This window comes from Tachysurus vachellii, chromosome 3 (genome assembly GCF_030014155.1).
Source record: "Tachysurus vachellii isolate PV-2020 chromosome 3, HZAU_Pvac_v1, whole genome shotgun sequence".
Classification (NCBI taxonomy): domain Eukaryota; kingdom Metazoa; phylum Chordata; class Actinopteri; order Siluriformes; family Bagridae; genus Tachysurus; species Tachysurus vachellii.
Window position 1 is genome coordinate 21,702,248 of NC_083462.1, and position 20,079 is coordinate 21,722,326.

Consider the following 20,079-nt stretch of genomic DNA (forward strand, 5'->3'; position numbering starts at 1 on the left):
GAACACTCAACCCTGGAGGTGTGAGGCGAACGTGCTAACCACTAAGCCACCGTGCCCCCCACCTCATTTCACTACTGAAATATTACTGTGTCCTTCAGTTATTTGATAGATGAAAATGAAATTGCTGATCCAAATATTTATAAATGAAAATCATGGAAATTGTCAGGGGTTCCTAAACTTTTGCATATGACTGTATATAACCTCTTAATTCAAGCCACCGTGCCCCCCTAGACTTTTCCAATCTTTAACTATTCTGTATATTTAAGATGTTGATTACAAATGAAACTCATGATAGGCCATCCTTGAGCAAAGCATTTAAGATGAACAAAACTGCTTCAGATCAACCAGATTTATTTATTTTATTTGAGTTGTTTTTTTTTAGATATGTTTCTTACTTGTATGGGAATCAAATCAAATGGGAATCTGCTGCTAAATCTGATGTATGTAAAATTGCGTGTTGTCAATGTAGAAGTAAAAGTCAACAACATGTTTGTAAGTGTCTTTAAAAAACGAACAAACAAGGGGCCAAGAACTGATACTTGTGGGCCACTTTATTGCACTCTTTTAATCTCTAATGAACTTCATTTAACACTAACAAAAATATATTGGTTTACTGGACATGGTGTAAGATTCTGGCAGTTCAGGGCTGGTGTGTAATTTGTTTTATACAACCATAGTGTTTTTTTTAATTATTCCCTGTAGGCCCGGCTAATTGTCTACACCTTTTTTATTTAAATGCTAAAGTTGTAAGAGAATATGAATGGAAAATTTACAGACTTTAACTTGAAAAATAACAAGTTAGAAGATATGATAAAGGGCATTTGTTTGATAATGACATGTTGTTCCTTTTTGTAATACTTTAATCACTCACTCTCTCACTCACTCACTCATCTTCTACCGCTTATACGAACTACCTCGGGTCACGGGGAGCTTGTGCATCTCAGGCATCATCGGGCATCAAGGCAGGATACACCCTGGACGGAGTGCCAACCCATCGCAGGGCACACACACACACACACTCTCATTCACTCACGCAATCACACACTACGGACAATTTTTCCAGAGATGCCAATCAACCTACCATGCATGTCTTTGGACCGGGGGAGGAAACCAGAGTACCCGGAGGAAACCACCGAGGCACGGGGAGAACATGCAAACTCCACACACACAAGGTGGAGGCGGGAATTGAACCCCGACCCTGGAGGTGTGAGGCGAACGTGCTAACCACTAAGCCACCGTGCCCCCCTATACTTTAATCAATAATAGTAAAGTTGGAAATAGGGTAATAAATTAATCTAACGATTATTAGAACAATTAATCGATTAATCATCAACTATTTCACTAATCGGTAGGTTTTGAATGATTAATTATCTTTTGCAATCAGAAAAAACATTAATCATACATATTCCAAATAATAAATAAAAAAGACAATCACTCCAGCTTCAGAAATAGTTGTTTTTAATGAACCTTGAGCCAGCTAAACTAAAAAGTCAATTTTATTCAGTCCAACTCAAAATCACATACGAATGCCCTCTAAGCATTGTATAATTTTTTGTTCCCTTTCAACAGAAAATAAATGAACAAAAATAAATTAATCATTTGAATTAAAGGCAAAAAATATATGTTTAGGTACATTTTAGAGCAAAAAGGAGAAAACTTAGGTGCTCTAACATGCACATTGCAAGATCCACTTTTTTATGTATTGCACATGACTCCATTATTGGTTTTATGTTTAGTGACACTTTCTCACACCTTGCTAATTCAAATTCAGTTGCACTCAAATTGCGATATTGCAGGCCCTTACATTAGGTAAAAAATATTTGTCTGCAATTTTTTATTGTTGACGTTGTAGACAATGTTGACTAATCATTTCAGGCCTAGTTGGAAACTTATTGAGCTACATATTCTTACGCCAAGGCTTTGTAAATTTAATTTCAATAGAATTTTGTGAAACACTCAGATAAAAATATGTATTTCTGACTGACTGCCAGTTACTGAGAAGAAAACCTTATCTGCTGAAGCAGAGCTAAAGGGCTCAAAGGAACACATTGGTGACCACCAGCTAAGCCGTGTCTACTTCTGAAATGGCTTTCCATGCTGTGGCCTTGTGCACTAGACAGTGTGGGAAAGCGCAGGAGATTGCTGCACACGTGTGATGAAAAGCACCACAGTGTACGCTCAGTCAGCACAATGTTTTCAGCCCATTTCAGTGGGATGTTTAGACAGTTTTATCAATCAAGTAAAGACATGCACTCTCTCTTAACCCTGCTTGCTCAGTCATAAGGAATACACATGAGAAAACATCACTCAACTCAAGCCATAGATGGTTCACCCTTTATTTTCAGTAAGGCCAGAGCCTGCAGTTTTCTGTGCTGGATTTGCTACTGTGCTTTCTGCAACCACATCACTCATGTCTTCAAGCTCAGGCCTGGTATCTGGAGACATCTTGGTGTCTGGAATCATGTGGTAAGGAGTATCAGAAAAAGGGGAAATGTTTTTAATGAATCTCATCATTGTAATATGTATTACTTAATGTATTATTAAATCTTTTAAATATTTATTTTGGTTTATGAATTCGGTTTAGTTTTACTACAGTCAAGTGCAAGACTTCCTATAATAAGGAAATTAATTAATAATAAGGAAATTAAGAGAAAAGTCACTCAAAAAGAGCAGCACAATGAGTTGAATAATAGTGCCACAGGAACAAATACACAAGAACTGAACCACAATCATCCCTGCATTTAAACAAATCAGGACATTTTTATAACAATATTCTCTGGTGAGGTGAAACATTTGGCAGTATAGTATAGTTAAGAGAATAGGTGATAAGGTGGGAGTATAACAATATGGATCTGCCTCTCTGATGCTTTGAAGGAAACATGAATGGAGTGACAAACCATGGCATATTATTGGGGGATTTATTCTCAACTGCCAAGAAACAGAAACTGTGGAGAAAATGGACATTTCACCAAAACAGCAACCTCAAACATACAGCCAAAATGTGATGATCTAGTCAATCTTCTGACTTTTAAAGTATTTTGAAGTTGCATAACCTCATAAACTTTGGGATTTGACCATTATTTGCAAAGAGATATGAACCTAAACTGAACCATAATGCTGCAATAAAAAGCATGTTTAGTGTTAATCATGGAAGCCACAAGGTTGTAATTTCCAACAGCAGTGTTGTAGTGAAGTGCTAATGTTGGTAACTTGTGGTGTCTAATACTTTTCCACTCTCAATTTAGTTTACGGGTTCATATTTATAAGTGCACATTAAAACTGAACATTCTCTATGTACTGGAAATAGATTAAATAAGAAAAACACAAGTGACTAAATTTGGATTGATTTTTCACTGAAGCTAATTCAGCTAATTGCTCAGACTCACATTAGGTTACAATCACTGGTATTTTTTCAAGTTATTATTATTATTTTCAGGATATTATTTTTTATATGTCTGACATCAGTGGTGTTCAGTTCACTGAGTTAGCCAATTATGTTATTTATTGTTCAACATGTGTGTATTACTGACTCAGTTGAACTCATTTTGATTTAACTATTCAGGGCTTAACACACAAGGCTGGGTTATTTTTCTTCATGTGGTTTAATTGTAAGATTAGTGTAAGAAGTCTTCAACCCGGAATGAAATAATATGAAGATCCAGTCCAAATAATTCATCATTTATGATTCTTTGATTTTGAACTGATTCCAGAAGAATCAGTTCCAGAAGAATCAGTTCAAAAGAACAATTTGCTCATAAATTGGTCATTAATATTCAGAACTTAATATAATCAAATGTGAGAGAAGATTTTTAACAAAACGAATCATAACGTTACATGAATATGACACTGACTATTCTACAGGCTGCACAGAGCAAGTGCATTCTACTCATAATTAAATTTCATGCTCATGTCTCAAAATAAAAATCTAAGCAACATAATAAACACTAATAAAAAGTCAAGACAAGTTTCTCATAGGGAGAAAAAAGTAATCGCTGGTAAAAACCCAGGAATCAATTCTTTTTCAATTTACCATCTGCTAGCTTATGACCCGAGACACTGTTTAGTTTTCTTAGCTTCCTGCATTCACACTGAGCTTTCTGGAAAAGTGAGAGTGCCAGTGTGGTTTAGGCATCCTGTGTCCCTGAGGTCAGACCACCACTGTCCGAGAGATGGGCCATGACCTTCGCCACGTTACGGCTGCATGAGTATCCAATCTGTGTAAAAACATCTAATGCACAGAGCAGGCTGCATTTCCTGCTATAGCACAACAATGTTCAGACTAGTCTCTTATAGAGGATGTCAATTTATCACCTCTTTAGATATATGTATTTGGACCTAGTTTGCAAATGAATATGAGGCACTGAGGTAATAATACAAATAAAAGCTCCATATTTGTGTCTAGTCTTGCACAGTTTTCCTTGTAGTTCTGAAAAGGATTAAAAGAGAATGGAAAGGATTATGCTAATGGATTCCAATTCCAACTTTTTACCCTCACTGAGGTAATCCCACTGAGCTGGTGTAAATCATTACCGCAGGCTGGTTGGAGAGGAATATGCTTATATCATCGCCACAGTGCATGCAGCTTTCCTTTTTATGTACCAGACTGTCCACAACACAGTCAGTGCCATTCATTAACACACCTCAAATCTTGCCTTTTATTGTCTTCAGATCCTTATTTATGTGTATGAGTCATTCCAGAGACATGGAATAAAAATACAGTTCTGCCAAATCCTGCATTTTTTAAAATGCATAAATGGGACATACAACTATATTTTAAAATGAATTGAACAGTGAAGTGTTAATTAGACTGAACAACTGAAATTACAATGAAAAGTAAACATTTTATATGTTTCTCAAATTAGTAGATATTTTTAGAAATTAAACATTACAAAAATATTTTGCTACATCCATAATGGCCAAAACTTGTGCACTATTTTCATTTGCTTCATGTCTGCTTGTAAAAATATACAAAAAGCAAATTTCAGAAAATGTATTTTTAATAGCTTCGCAAAAAATTACATTTACACCACTTATGTATTGATAGAATAACCCACATAGACAAAAGTGGTCACACTCGTCCAGGCCGGTCGACTTTACGCCTCGATTTCTTTTTTCGCTCATTTTACGATAAAATGCAAAAGTTGATGAGTGGTCAGTGTTTCCAGACTGGTTTGATGATCTCCAGACGACAATTAACTTAATAATTGAAAATAATAATAACCGATAACACATAAACACCTCCTTGTAACTAAGTTTATTTCTCTGGACTGAGAAATAAACTAAAGGATTTTCTCAATGTGAAAACTGTATCAAACTGTATCACCTTTAAAACCGAAAAAATTGCCCAGAATATTTAAGTCTGGAAAATATGATTCATCCATAAGTATTCACCCTCATTGATATGAAACCCTAAAATCAGTTGTTTTGGAATTAATGCTTGTTTGCTAATAAAGACTTTCACATATTACATCATTAACACATTTTGTCATAGGCTAAATTTATGGCCCTGGGTTAATTGCTAGATTTTGCCCCCTAGTGGATAACAGAAGCTAACTTTGGTTTGGTTAGAATCCACAAGTCAAATCAGTAATGATTTATAATGCCACTACATGGTGTCATTCACAGTCAGTTTCCTCTTAAGATTTCTTCCCTATTTCTTGACAGGGAGATTTTCCTTGTGTCAGAGTGTGTCATTACATCAATATCAGGATTTCTCTAAAGTAAAATACCTTTTGTCAAAATGAAAACCTGAGTGTTTCTATCCTAAAACTGTAATTTATATTCATTCATTCATTCATTCATTCATTCATCCATCCATCAAGGCAATCCCTGGCACAAACAATTCTTTGTTTTTGTGAGACCAAATTCAGTTGATGTTAAAACCTTCAGGAACTCATTCAAAACTGATTGAATTAAATGGACAGAAATTCTTAACAGATAACAAACACAAAGACTTGTGTTTATTTATCACAGCATGATTCTTAAACCTTTTCGAGTGTAAAACTTAAAGCCAGGAAGACAAAAACTCATGTTAGGCTTTACCCATGTTGTCTTATCTTTATATGATCAAATCTTTCCTGTTGTACAAAAGTATAAGAAAAGAAGTCATGGTGACTTTTTTAATATATATTTTTACTCAATTGATTGTGTTATTATACAGTACTGGCTGTGGTTCAGTTTCAGATATCACTGAAAGCTGATATCACCGAGTGACAAACAAAAGTTACCAGCTGTTTGTGTTTTGTGCAAAGACCTGAACAGAGATGTTTCAGAAATAAGTCCTTCCTCCAGCATGTGGACCCCATTTGTGCTCGGTGTGGTGAGAACATGAAGGACAGAGAAGCCCTGTGGTATCTCTCTATCCATCTGCTTGAGCCAAATGATCATACTCTCCAGACTCCAATGAGCATAAATCAGCACAAGAAACAGGGACACGTTTTCTTTTTCCCTGTCTGTCATAAAACAATGATTTAGGGCCTCAGGCTGTCAAAACACGGCTCTGCGGATTTCATCCAGCAGCTTGAGGAAGGAACACAAGGACTTCATCGCATCTGAGCAATTTATAGCCACTGAGGGAGCCTGGGCCGATTAGGGCTCAGGCCACCAACACACAGAAAAACAGGAGGAAGTGAAGCAATCTCCAGCTGAAACACAGGGCCTGGATATACCCATCAATCCAGAGCGCTCCATCACTGCTCCAGGAGAAGCGAGGATATATCACACATTTGGCATATCGGTATGTATTCAGAACATTCCATTTGGTTATACTGCATTTGTGGGTTTTGGAGTCTCTACATTAAATAGAACTAAAAGACACATGGATTTGACTCGAGGCACCGTATGAGGCCAAGCAAAATACACAAATGGAGTCGCCTGGGTTGCAAGCGAGTTATTTGTGTGCACGGCTGCGTGTTTTCCCCGTGAGATCTCAAAGCATTTATTTGTAATTAGACACTGAGTGAGGCAGGCCACATGGATGAGTGGATGTTGTCGGAAATGGTGAATGTTGATGTTGGAAACTTCCTAGCCAAAAGATTTTTTGGCTTTATAAAAATGAATAAAAAAATGTTAAATTCATTTCATATATTACACGGTAATAATATGATCATGATCTGATTCCTGCAGTTATCCAATTAAAGAGATCATGTAAACATCCTACTATGATATATAAAATATAATCAGATTTTTAAAACTTAGAAAGAATAGAATTTAGCACTCATAATATAATCTACTTATTTCCTATGTATACCATCAGCATGCTTTCTTTTATTTTTTATTTTAAGACATACATGCAAAAACAAAACTGAATAAAGAAGAGCATTAAACATTGCTTCAATGACCGATAAACACACTGTCGGTTCTAGTAAAGTGTCTCCAAGGTTAAAAAAATTGAAAGAATTATTATCTTGTATTGTCTTTAAATGGCTGTAAATACAGGTAAAAAATTCAGCTTTCAGATTATTTTGGTCATGCAAACATTCTCCCAGAAAACAAACCTTAAATCCAGTTGTTATTAAGATATTTTTATGTACCATCAGTCTTTACATGGTTGTTCTAAATATACAAAAGTCATTTAAATGACGCGTGTAAATATGGCATAACTGAATCCTGATGCTGGTATGATAGCATTCAGGGAGATACTGTAAGACCGGCTGTGAAAGCCTGATAAAGGCTGAAAAATCCACAGCACAGGATATTTCTCTTCACATCATTTAAATTACTTAAATAGTCATCAATATTTCAGTCCAAAACAGTATGACTAAATTTCTCTCACTTCGGAACAAATGATTAATACTTTGGCTTGAACTTCTAAAGTTCGCCTCTTTTATATAAGCTGAACACATTCATTAAACCCACAGCACCCAAACCACCTAGGCAGGCAGGACAAAGATCATATGATGTCATTGTTAGGGTTGGCATTTCAATAATGTAGAACATGAAGTCATTTGCATTTTATCTCTCCTTATTATCATCTATTCCCAAAGGGAGTGCTAACACAGTATAATGCTTCAGACTGGGGTTTCCCTTTTAAACATCTGTTTAATACCATGTTCTACAGTCATGATTAAAGGTGCAGGTTGGGGTTTAGTCACTGCTGAGGCCACAGTGGTGGCATAAAATCAAACGACTGAAACATCAGTAAAAGCAATATTAAGTGAACGAGTCTGTGCCGAAGAAAAAGCTGTGCAAAACAAAGCCAGAAAACTCCACTGCTCTTTCCTTGCCCTCCATCAAGGGGTATGTCAACTGTTAGCCCTCGACTGAATGATAGATGTGAAATTTTCCCTCCAAACACAAACATCTTTAGTGATTTCAGCTGTAGAATATACACACGGGACAGAGAACAGACCACCGTCACAGCTGATTTTTTTTTCTCCCATCTATTTTTACAACTTCCATTTAATTCCCTCACCAATCGTTTAGCTCCATGTGAAGAAAGGCTATGCCGGCCTCACAAGATGATCTGCTGCAAAAAAGACACACACTACTGCCATTTCTGCAGGTGCTTTCCAACACAGAATGATGGACAGATTTGAAATTTTATTACCATTTTAACCTTAAAAAAGATATCCTCCTTGAATGTGATGTTCCTTTTTAAGGACCTGTTCAGGATAATAATCAATTATGGCACTTTTAACACTGTAAAAATGCAGCAGCATTTAATTGCGATAAAAAAAGCAAAAAAATAGCAATAAGGAAGCAAATGAGAAAAATTAATTCATACTGTATGAATTATGAATACAAAAACATGAAAAGTCATTGAAATGATAGCTGAAATGTTGTTAAAATGGAGCTGTTTTAAACCAAAGATATAAAAAAGATTACATTTTTAATATTTAATATGTAATATTTTAATAATGTTGTATATATGAAAGAAGAGACATGGGCTATTGTGTCTGATTAAGTCAGTATAGGTTCAATGAAATTTTATTTGTATGCCAATTTTAACCAAAAACAACAGCATTGAAGAGATCCGGATACAGATTTAGAGTCCAAAACAAACAAGCCAGAGGACACAGTGAGACAACATGAGGAAGAACCCATCCTCTTCTGGTCACGCTGGATATAAATCATTACAATATACAGGTGTTGAAGAGTAAAGACAATCATCCTGATTAATAAGTGTGCTGAAAAGATGTTCGGTATTGAGCAGATTGTGTAGATGTGTGCAGGGATCAACAAAGGACTTTTAAACTTACATTTAAAGATCTTAGGTAAAAATCTACTGGAAAGATTATCATTATGCATCAGTCTGAAAAATGTGTGCATTTAGATCACTACTTTAGAATCTTGGCATTTTCTACTGATGGTCATTTTCATGTCTTCAGCTTTCACTCCTTTATTTTTAGACCTTTAAAACTGCTAAAGGAACTGGCTAAATTGACACGATGCACTTTAAAGCAGCAGGAGAAATGACTCCTCTGGGAGGTTTTTATTTACTTCAGCGATGAGGCTGGTAAGAAAAGTTTCTGTTTCTGCACAAAATCAATGTTTGCTTGGTCTCCTTTGATGCTCTGCTGAACCTACTGTGTATCTCTAATATACCATGTATAAACCATGAAAATACTTTATTGTATATCTCACATACATACATACACACACTGCAGCTCTTCACCTCAGAGCTCTCACAGGGTTCATCATTATCAATAAAGTCTTAGTCAGTAGGTGGCGGTGTTGATGTAAATGAACTCTTATGGGACATTGAACAAATCAAATCATAGACAGAGGAAGTTCAACACACTTTAGTGATGTTGCAGACTCAACATACAGTGCCAGTTAATTACCATGTTTTCTAGCATGACCTTCAGACCACTAGGAATCACTGCTAAAAAAACCAAACAAACTATAAAAAACAGCCTTTATACATCATAATTGGTAGTATTTCCATTTTAAGGTATTTCCATTTATTGAAAACGATTAATGATTAATTAAGAAAGGAATACAACAGCATCATAAAACAGGGTGAAGGATCATTTAGGGGTACTGAATAAGAATAACACATCATACTTTTTTATAGTTACATTTAAATGTTGTGTAATGTCTGCAAAACATGTGTTCCTATAATAACGCACTTCATAGCATATATAAACATTTCATAGACTTTTGTGGGGCGTCTAAACTGTGAGTTTGAGGGTCCAAGAGTCAGTGTACCTTATTACTATAGGAATGATATTAAACTAAAACTAGTGCTTTAATATGAACCCCACTAAACACTCTGAATTACGGAGTCAAAAATACTGTGATAAAATAGTTCATATTTACGAATAATTAGGGTATAATGTTTTAAATACATTTTCTATAATGTATTACTATTAATTTAGGTGTCATGATAAAATCTCCTTATGGAATTGCTTTTTTTATTTAATGCATTACACATTTGTTTTGATTAATATATTACTTTTTAGTGCACAGTTTCAGGCTTTCATTGTGCACAACCGTTAAACATCTCAGCTGCTGACTGGATCAGAAGCACAGGGAATAAAAAAATCAGAGTCTATGAAAAATCATAGACTGCTGACCTTTAAACAATTGTTTAAAAAATTTACAAATATTAATGATTATTGACGATTTTGACGTAAAACTTACGTAAAAAAGTATATATAAAGTAAATATATTGCTTGCTTATAAATGGTTTAATACAAAAACTTATATTATGTTTGGATGTAAAACAGCAAGTCATTCATTTATTAATTTTCTTCTGTTCTCATTTCCTGTTTAATTGACTATAGTGTAAATATGTGCACTTCAAAATGGTAATTCATGGAAATTTTTGTTGTTGTTAATTGTGTTAGAGGAAGAAAAAAACAGCAGGAGATTTAATGTAAAAGTTGATGATAGATAGATAGATAGATAGATAGATAGATAGATGTCAGTTAACCAACAGTCAATGACACATATAGTAACACATACAGTTGTGCTCAAAAGTTTGCATACCCTGAAAGAAATGTTTGCTATTTATTTAGAAAATATGACTGATAATGCAAAAGGCTTGTTTCTTATTTAAGGATAGTGGTCATGTGAAGTCATTAATTATCACATAGTTGTTTGACTCCTTTTTAAAACCTAATGATAACTGAAATCACCTAAACAAGCCTCATCAAAAGTTTACATATCCTTGAATGTTTAAATGGCTATTAAAGTGAAGTTTCTACACATGTGACACTGTAATTGTAACTAGATTTGTAAAGTTCGTCACGACAAACTTTGATGTTGGCTTTGACGATGCAAGTATTTACTTAGAAAAGTAATAGCAACTAACTTCAGACCAGGGTCTACAACATATCCGAATTTGGTGCATTTGGCTCAAAAGCCGTAGGCCGCATTAAATTTTATAAATTTTTGTCTAAGCTTAAATAGGAAAACAGAATTTTGGCTTCTACAAAGCCAACATAATTAGTGTCTGTGTATAAATAACCAGTTAGTTTCTCAGCTCATGAGGTGATGCACTGACTTGGCTGGATACGGCACCATGGGGAAGACAAAAGAACTGCCAATGGACCTGCGTAATAAGGTAGTTGCACTTTATAAAGCAGGAAAAGGATATAAAAAGATATCTCAACACTTGAAAATGCTAGTCAGTACTGTTCAAACTCTGATAATGAGGTGGAAAATAAAAGGTTCTGTTGATACGCCACGGTCAGGTAGATCAAGAAAGGTCTCACCCACTACTGCCAGAAGAATTGTTCTGGATGCACTTGAACATAAAGCCAGACAGCATCTAGACAAGTCTCACAGCTTCTGGAGCAGAGTCATTTGGAGTGATGAGACCAAAATTCAACTGTACAGTCACAACCATAGCACTATGATTTTAGAGGAGTCAACAAGGCCTACAGTGAAAAGTACACCATCCTTGGAAGTTAGCAAAAACTGATGCCAAGATGACTGCAGCATGACAATTTGCATTTTACAGCAGGAAAGCTGCGCATGGGACGCTCATGGAAGTTCCAACATGACAATGACCCAAAGCACAAGGCAAGGTTGGCCCTCCAATGGCTACAGCAGAAAAAGGTGAAGGTTCTGGAGTGGCCATCACAGTCTCCTGACCTCAGTATCATTGAGACATTTGGGGAGATTGACAACCAAATTATTTACAGGAATTGGAGGCATTTTACCAAGAAGAATGGGCAGCTATACCACCTGAGAGAATTAAGGACTTCATGCACAATTATTACAAAAGACGGCATGCCATCATTGATGCTAAAGGGGGCAATACACAATATTAAGAACTGAAGGTATGCAAACCTTTGAACAGAGATTATTGCCTTATTTTCTTTTTTGTTATGTTTTTTTTTGATGATTGTGCCATTCTGTTATGTCTTACATATTAAAATGAATCCTATAAGAAATAAAAAAAAATAGTTTTGCCTTCTCACTCGTTTTCTTTAAAAAACGGTACACATCTTGCAAATTTTCTCAAGGTTAGCAAACTTTTGAGCACTGTATGCAGCAGTAGATGATCTAAGAAATAGGCTCTAATGCACAATTATGTTCCAGCACAGTGATGAAATGTGGTACAGGGTGATTGCTGTTGGTAAAAAAAAGCCTGCCTGTACTGTTCCTTACTACAGCGGTGCTGAATAGTCTCCTGTAATGTGCTGGTGCTTCTCCGTAACTGATCAGACATGCTGAGAGGTTATCTGTGACCCAGGAGATCACTGAGGTGTCAAACAGCATTCTACCTTTGTTCTCATGTAGCAGGAGAGGTTGACTTGAGTTCAGTGTGAATGTGGTTTTCACTGTCATGTTGATGCAGACAAATTTGGATTCATAAATAAATTACATTATTCATGCCTGCTTGTAGTTGGCAAGAAAGCTGCAGAAGGACATAAATGAGCTGAACTGAGGTCAGCAAAGACCACCTCAAACCTTCATAACCTGTGATATGTAGCCATATCATGCCGTATCAACAGCAGTATCTTTAGGTGTATCCTCCATCCACCAAACACCACCCTCGTCAAACACACACACTTCTGTTACTTACATTACAGTACTCTGCATAAATATGTCTTGATAGAGCCACTAATAGAATGCAGTTTTTTTCCATTTCCTAATACACACCAGTCAAGAAATCAACAGTGCAGTCCATTCTTAAGTGATCACAAAGATGAATTAAGAAGTCAGGACTGTACAACTGTACTCTTAGCTAAACAGAATGAACAAATATCACAAAATAATAATGAACACAACTATTCTTTAATTTTTTTAATTATTTCCTACAATCTGACTCCCCGTGCACCCCTTCTCATTCCCTCCTCCCACTCTTTAAACAAACTTCCTGTAGCTTAAAAAAGGAAACCAAAATAGCCTCAGCAACTTTAAAGACTAATGAAGCTGTTGAAATGCCCTATTTGTTCTGAATCACCTGACTGCACAAAGCCATCTTTCTCTCTGCTCTTCACATTCAGACTGCTGGCTTTTCATCCTTGTGCTTTTACTCATACTGCGTGATATTAAAACAATTCCAGACCTCTCCTCTTACTGTATTTAAAACTGCCTTCAAACTGCAGCTCACTTATATGATGATCATAAAGAGCAAAGCTTTACTAAAACTTTCTTGGCTTTGAAAATATGAACCGGCTCATATATAACAATAAATCAGGCTCTCTTATGAATTTCAAGCAAAAATGCTGCCACATAAGCATTTAATACCTTACCTATAGAACAAACATATATAAGCCAAGTTAGATATGTATTAAACATATGTAATAAACAATACACTGCTATCATTGCAATGTCTGATAGTGTCCTAAAGTTGAGCTGAAACATTTTTGTAGGTTAAATAAAAACTAAAATTAATCCATCTGACTGAATTTACTGAGCTTTCTTAATGCTCATGTGTATATGTTGAATAATGCCAATAGCCTGTAAATTACTAAATGCATTCATAGCACAGCTGGTTTAAGTTTAGCAATGCCCACAAAACTCCATGAAAGGCAAAGATCACAGAGAGCTGAAAGCGTGAAAAATGACAGCTAAATGGTAAAAGAGCTCCTACTAAGCATGGTATGTGTTCAATTGTCCAAGTAATTCTAATAAAAGCTACTAAGGCTAACATAGATACATGCTAACAATTCGCTTGCTGAAAACCCTGAATCACACAAACATTAGACACAGCTAGGAGAAAGTGATCTGATTTGGACATAGATCTGGGTCTTAGTTCTGAATTGGTCATTTTATACAGAATTCTTCTGCTAAAGGTATCACTGTACCAAATAATATATTTTGAGGAAAGTGTATGAATGTATAAGGAGAAAATATACTTCAGTTTAAAGCAGTTATTTTGTAGCTGAAGACTTGATTGAATTGACACAATTTATATTATATTACAGGGAACACTTTAAATTTCAAGTGAAGAACCAGATCTGAGTCTTTAGTACTGATTATAGTTCTGAAATTATATAATTAATCAATGATCGATCAATGATCTGTTTTGAGAAAAAAAATAAAAAATTAAGACAAGTGCATTTATCTTTTCTATTCTTTTGAATTATCATTAAAAAATGAAATAAAAGATTTTTATAATGTATGTTTTTGAAAGAATTTAATTAATATTTGTACATAGAAGTCATATGAGATTTGCTGGATGTTATTCCATTAGCTAAAAAATAGCACTACTTCTTCAGAAACATTTTGCTCTGGTCTTTTGAAACTTTTGAAATTGTGCCACCCAGGGTTATGAAAACCAGTTCAACCCTTTGGTATTTTTCCTAATTGCTGCAGTTGTTTCAAATCTACATCAGACCATAATTACTCTCAAAGCTTTTGATAAGACTTTACTTAAAGCAAACAGAACCTTCAAACAGCTTCCCATTAACACGATTAAATTAAAAGGACTACATTACTAAAGTGCTGTAACTGACCAACAGGCTGGCTCCTAAACTAATGGTTGCAGAGGTTAAGTAAACAAGGCCAAAACTACTGGAAAGCCCCTGCAGCACTCACTACAGTAGCTGGAGTAACTCCCAGGAGACCCAGGCCTCCAGATTACAGATGTAGACTTTTACACTAATAAACATCAACTGCTTTATTTTTGTAACATCTGATAAAATGAGAAGAAAATTGCTAGATTTACTTAAATATTTAACATGAATTAACATATTTTGAAACCACCAACCATTATTGAATTGTGAAATATTTCTATGAACAAGCACATGCATCTTTGGTTTAAAAAAAGAACAAAAAGAAATGTTTGGTGTCCATATTTCACATGGTGTCTGTAAGGATGGTGTCTGTAGCAACAAGCAAGAGAAGCTTGTGAATGCTGAATTTTTCCACTTCACAAACACTCCTTGAACAAGTTATGGGGGGAAGTCGTGGCCTAATGGTTAGAGAGTTTGACTCCTGACCCTAAGGCTGTGGGTTCGAGTCTCGGGCCGGCAATACCACAACTGAGGTGTCCTTGAGCAAGGCACCGAACCCCCCAACTGCTCCCCGGGCACCGCAGCATAAATGGCTACCCACTGCTCCGGGTGTGTGTTCACAGAGTGTGTGTGTTCACTGCTGTGTGTGTGCACTTTGGATGGGTTAAATGCAGAGAACGAATATGGGTCACAATACTTAGCCGTATGTCACATCACTTAAGCTATTCAGTTCTGTAAAAAGACTTGCTTATGTGATTTTTGCAAAAATGATCAAAAGATTAAATCTTTAGCATTTGAACTTAAAAGCATGTTCTTCCTCACCATGAAGTTTGTCATTGCGCTACACCAACAACAGACTCAGGTAGGATTTGTATTTTAGGAGTCATTCTAATTATAATATAATTTCATTTTTTTAAGTGTGTACATTTGGATGTATATTTGTGTAAAAAAATCTACCCCATAAATTAATTCTATATCTCCAACACAAAAGTAAAAAGTAAACATGGGTCACCATACGTGCCTTGGTTGATTAACTACATTTGGTTTAAGTGGAAAAATTGTATGCATTTAAATTTTTTGGCTGAACCATTGCTTTAAGTGGAGAAACAGTAGCAAAGTAGATCAGATCCTTGCAGCCTCCAGGAAACCCATTATTCCCCCTAGTTTGACTCATCCTGTCATTTCCCCATCTGTGTGTGTGAGCTCAAGAGCAAATGATGTATTCTAGCGGTGTGCATCACTGCCTCTCCAACGGTCTATGGCTACTGGGAATTCACGTCCGCTCAGCCAAGCTCAACAACCATACTTGGAGATGGGCCTCAGATGTAAAATTGGGAATTTCCTGGATGGTTTTTGATAAGCCTGTATTTACTAATTTGGACCGCTCTAACATCAGACAGACAAACAAAAGGGAAGCCTGGCTTTACTTTGATGGCTAGAGGAAAAAAAAGCTTATAATGTAAACTGGCTTGTTTTTAAAAATACAAAGATGTACAGAGAGATCTGTTACAATTCTCTATATGATTTAAATAAACTTGCCATAATAATTTCCCTTCTGTGTTCCTCAGCGCGCACAGCATCTTTCATGTTGTGCTTCTACTTATACCACAGTATGGCTCTGACAGTGGTTCTAGCGCTGAGGCAAATCAAATTTTTTATATTAACGCACACAATCTACTATAGACTCTCAATGTAATCAGTTTAAAAATGTTCTTTATTCTTTGATATGGTGACCTTTTCTCTAAGATGTCTGCCCTTTGGAACGGTCAGAAATAAAGCTGTTCATATTTGACTCCACAGAAAAAGATTCAGAAAGGGAAGCATTGCGGTTTCTGAGTTACATGAAAATCTGTATTTTTTTGTGTAATTGAATTCAGGCTAATAAATGAATGATGCCATTCTTTCATTAAAATATTTTATTGTTGACAAATTGCTGTGCTGTAAGGTAAATAAAATACTTTGGGGCATGGTGGTATGGGAAAATAACCATTTTTGATATGATAACACTAACTTTTTCATTGATCGTTTTTCTACTAAAGCACACACATGCTATTCCTTCGCGTTGACCAGCCAAGGTTACTAGAAAACCTGATAACTTTTGGCTGACAGGAAACAATAAAGCAAAAAATATATCAAGTAAAAATATGATGAATAGAGTTGAATGTATAGAAACTGTGCAATTAAGAAATTCAAACTAACCGAAGTTATGATAGAATAAGACAGCCATAATCTAAATTTAAAATTAAAAGAATTAATATTAAAATAGTTATTCTTAAAAAATATATTAAATTGTATATCAATTCATTTATATTCAATACCTGCTTTATTCTGATCAGGGTTGATTTGGATCCGGAACAAATCCTGGGAACACTGGGCCTTAATTATGGTGTTACCTTATCATTCACACCTACAGTAGGGGTAATTCACCTACCAGCATGCTTTGGGGTACTGGGAGGAAACTGGAGAACCTAGAGGAAACAAATATAAACACTGCTTAATAACCTACGCTCAAGATAAAACTGGGAACCCTTCGAACTATTATTATTTTGTTACCATAATCTCATTCTAATTCTCATTCTACTTATTAGATAAATTAATCTAACTTTATTTTGTCACGAAGGGTAAAACACATGTAGTGTGACTCCACACTGACCTGAATTTCCTTCAGAAATGATAGAAATTCCCTTTATCGCTCTAAATCTCCTGCCCCACTCTTTCATATCTCTTGATGTTATATGGCATGCATTCTCTGCCATGTGGGTGAAGGTGATTACATGCTGAATTTCTAAACCAACACCAGACCTTGGTGTGCCTTATACACAGTTTAAGTGCACACCATAAATTCGTTGATGTCTCAAATTTAAAATGAACGTCAGCAGTTCTGCACGTTACAGGCTTGGCGATATTTGTGTGCTTTATAGAAAATAAAACTACATAAACTCTTAGGAATGTGGCATTTTTTAAAGTATATTCTCTATTTTATCTAATAATATGCTTTTGTTCCTAGCACAAAAATGTATATATATGAATTAAAGTTTAATCATTTTCAGTAATGATCATTGCTTAATTTTTTTTTCTAATTTATTTAATTACTACATACCCAAGAGGATATACAGCATTGAAGAAACTGCAAATATTATATGTACGATTTGACAAAGAAAAAGATTTTACCTTTTACTCGCTTTTAAGAACTTAACCCTCAATTGCTCAGTTGTATAAAATGAGATAAAATGTAAGTTGATCTGGAAAAGAGTGACAGCCAAATGCTGTAAATGTAATGGTGTTAAAACCACAGCACTTTACAACAAGCCAGAATGGAGCTGAGACATCTCTCTAAACCGACAACATCAGATTTAGACTAGCCTGATCCTGATAGCAGAAATATTTAAAGCCTAATTCTTGCTTTTTTGAGGAAAGGAGAGATACAATCACTCAGTCTACAGCTATTACACTACAGCAGTTAGAAAAATGAGAATAAGCTGTTTTTCCCTCTGCATCAGCAGTGTTTCTAGGGGGCACCATTTTGTTTAAAGATCTTCAATGAGTTAAAAAGAAGATAAAGAAACTTTTTGCTTTGGGTGTGTCAAGTCTGGGGGTACTTTTGGGATTGGATAGTTTTAGATGCTATTTATCAAGTACTGTATATGTCTTTAGAATTTTAACAGCTGTGTACAATGTATGTGTATGCTGTAGTAGTAATAATAGTAATTATTGCAGACGTTTTATTCTACTGGTGGCCCGGTAACAGATCTTTTACAGATTTTCATGCTGTAGCACATACGCAAACATGCATGCACGTGTTATTTCTTCAATTTTGATGTACAAAATGAACAATTATATAAAAAAAATGTCTTTACCTTGAAATCAACCAAATCCTGATCTGTTCTGATAAGCCATATTTATGTGCCTGAATTTGCTAAACCCAGATGCAGGACTACAGGCAGTTATGACAGGCTTTATCACCCTCATGGCTAAATAATGTATGAAAGACCCTCAGCTCTCACGGCCTGATAATCTGACAGACACGGCAGAATAAGGGCGTTGGGATTTCTCACCATCTCACCAGGAGGAGGAGCAGAGACACTATCATGTCATCACCTTACTGTCGGCTGCGGGTTGTGTCTTAAAAACACATGTATTTAGAAATGGCTGAACCCTCAGAAATGTCTTAGTTCCTGCACAGCCCCATTTATAAGTTCCTTTTTTGTACTTAACTTTTTACTTAAAAAGTTTTTATTACTTAAAAATATCACATAAAGTATGTACAATCATAAATCAACTGAATATAACTGATTCTGTAACACTTTCTCTGAAGCCTATATACGCTCACCATCTATTTAACTAAGAACAACTAAAGATATGCATGCAATTATCCAATCAGTATCCAATCATGTGGCATTAATTCATTCAGTCACCAGCAGATACAGGATACAGATGCAGTTAATATATTAGGGGGACATAAAAATGGAGAGAACTTTCAGATCAAACCACCAGGGGAAGAAAATGTAGTGAGAATTTACACTTTAACCGTAAATTTGTTGTGTCCAAAAATCATTGTTTTTGTTGTGATTTTTAATTAAATTAGCACAGGATACTTGATAAGCTCCTACCCCTGAAGATACATATGTCATTACTTTCTATGATAGCTGTTGTCCTGTTAAACAAAAAAGGCTGATCATGTCACACAGTACTTCTTGGTCCACATACTTCTTGGTTTTTATTAGATTTTTTATTTACCACTGGTCACAATTTGTTACCTAGCCAGTGCTAGTCAATACTGGCATTAGCAAACAGGCTAACTTTGTTAAATATAGCCAGTTAAAGTTAACACATTAGCAGCTTACCCTTTTTAAAATTAGATTCATGTGTTCCAGGAAGACAAAGGAAACCTTTTATTTTACACAAGCTCAAGCTAATGAACTATTTTACTGTCTTCAGTCTAGTTGCTTTCTATAATCAAACATTACATGGATAGCCCTAGTGCTATTTACATCAAGTAGTGTAACTAGCAGATCATGAATTTTTTTTTAATGTTTCTTACTATGTTAATGAATGCTAACCTGAAATGACTGGATGCTGAACTGAGTCTAGTGGACTTATATATATATATAGTGCACAGTCATTAGATGGATAAGAGAAAAGACATTTAACATTTACTGTACAACAAGAGCCGAAAAGGAAAACATTTTTTTTTTACAAAGTTCATGGCTGCAGTGAG

At 35.4% G+C, this 20,079-nt stretch overlaps 1 long non-coding RNA gene across 1 annotated transcript; it reads right to left on the minus strand.

Moving 5' to 3' along the window:
• Window positions 1–2,039: 2,039 nt before the first annotated feature.
• LOC132842295 (uncharacterized) lies at window positions 2,040–18,850 on the minus strand. Its single transcript, XR_009648016.1, has 3 exons — window positions 18,719–18,850; window positions 17,180–17,329; window positions 2,040–2,453 (listed from the first exon to the last, which is right to left on the minus strand). It is a non-coding gene; the product is annotated as an uncharacterized LOC132842295 (long non-coding RNA).
• Window positions 18,851–20,079: the final 1,229 nt, after the last annotated feature.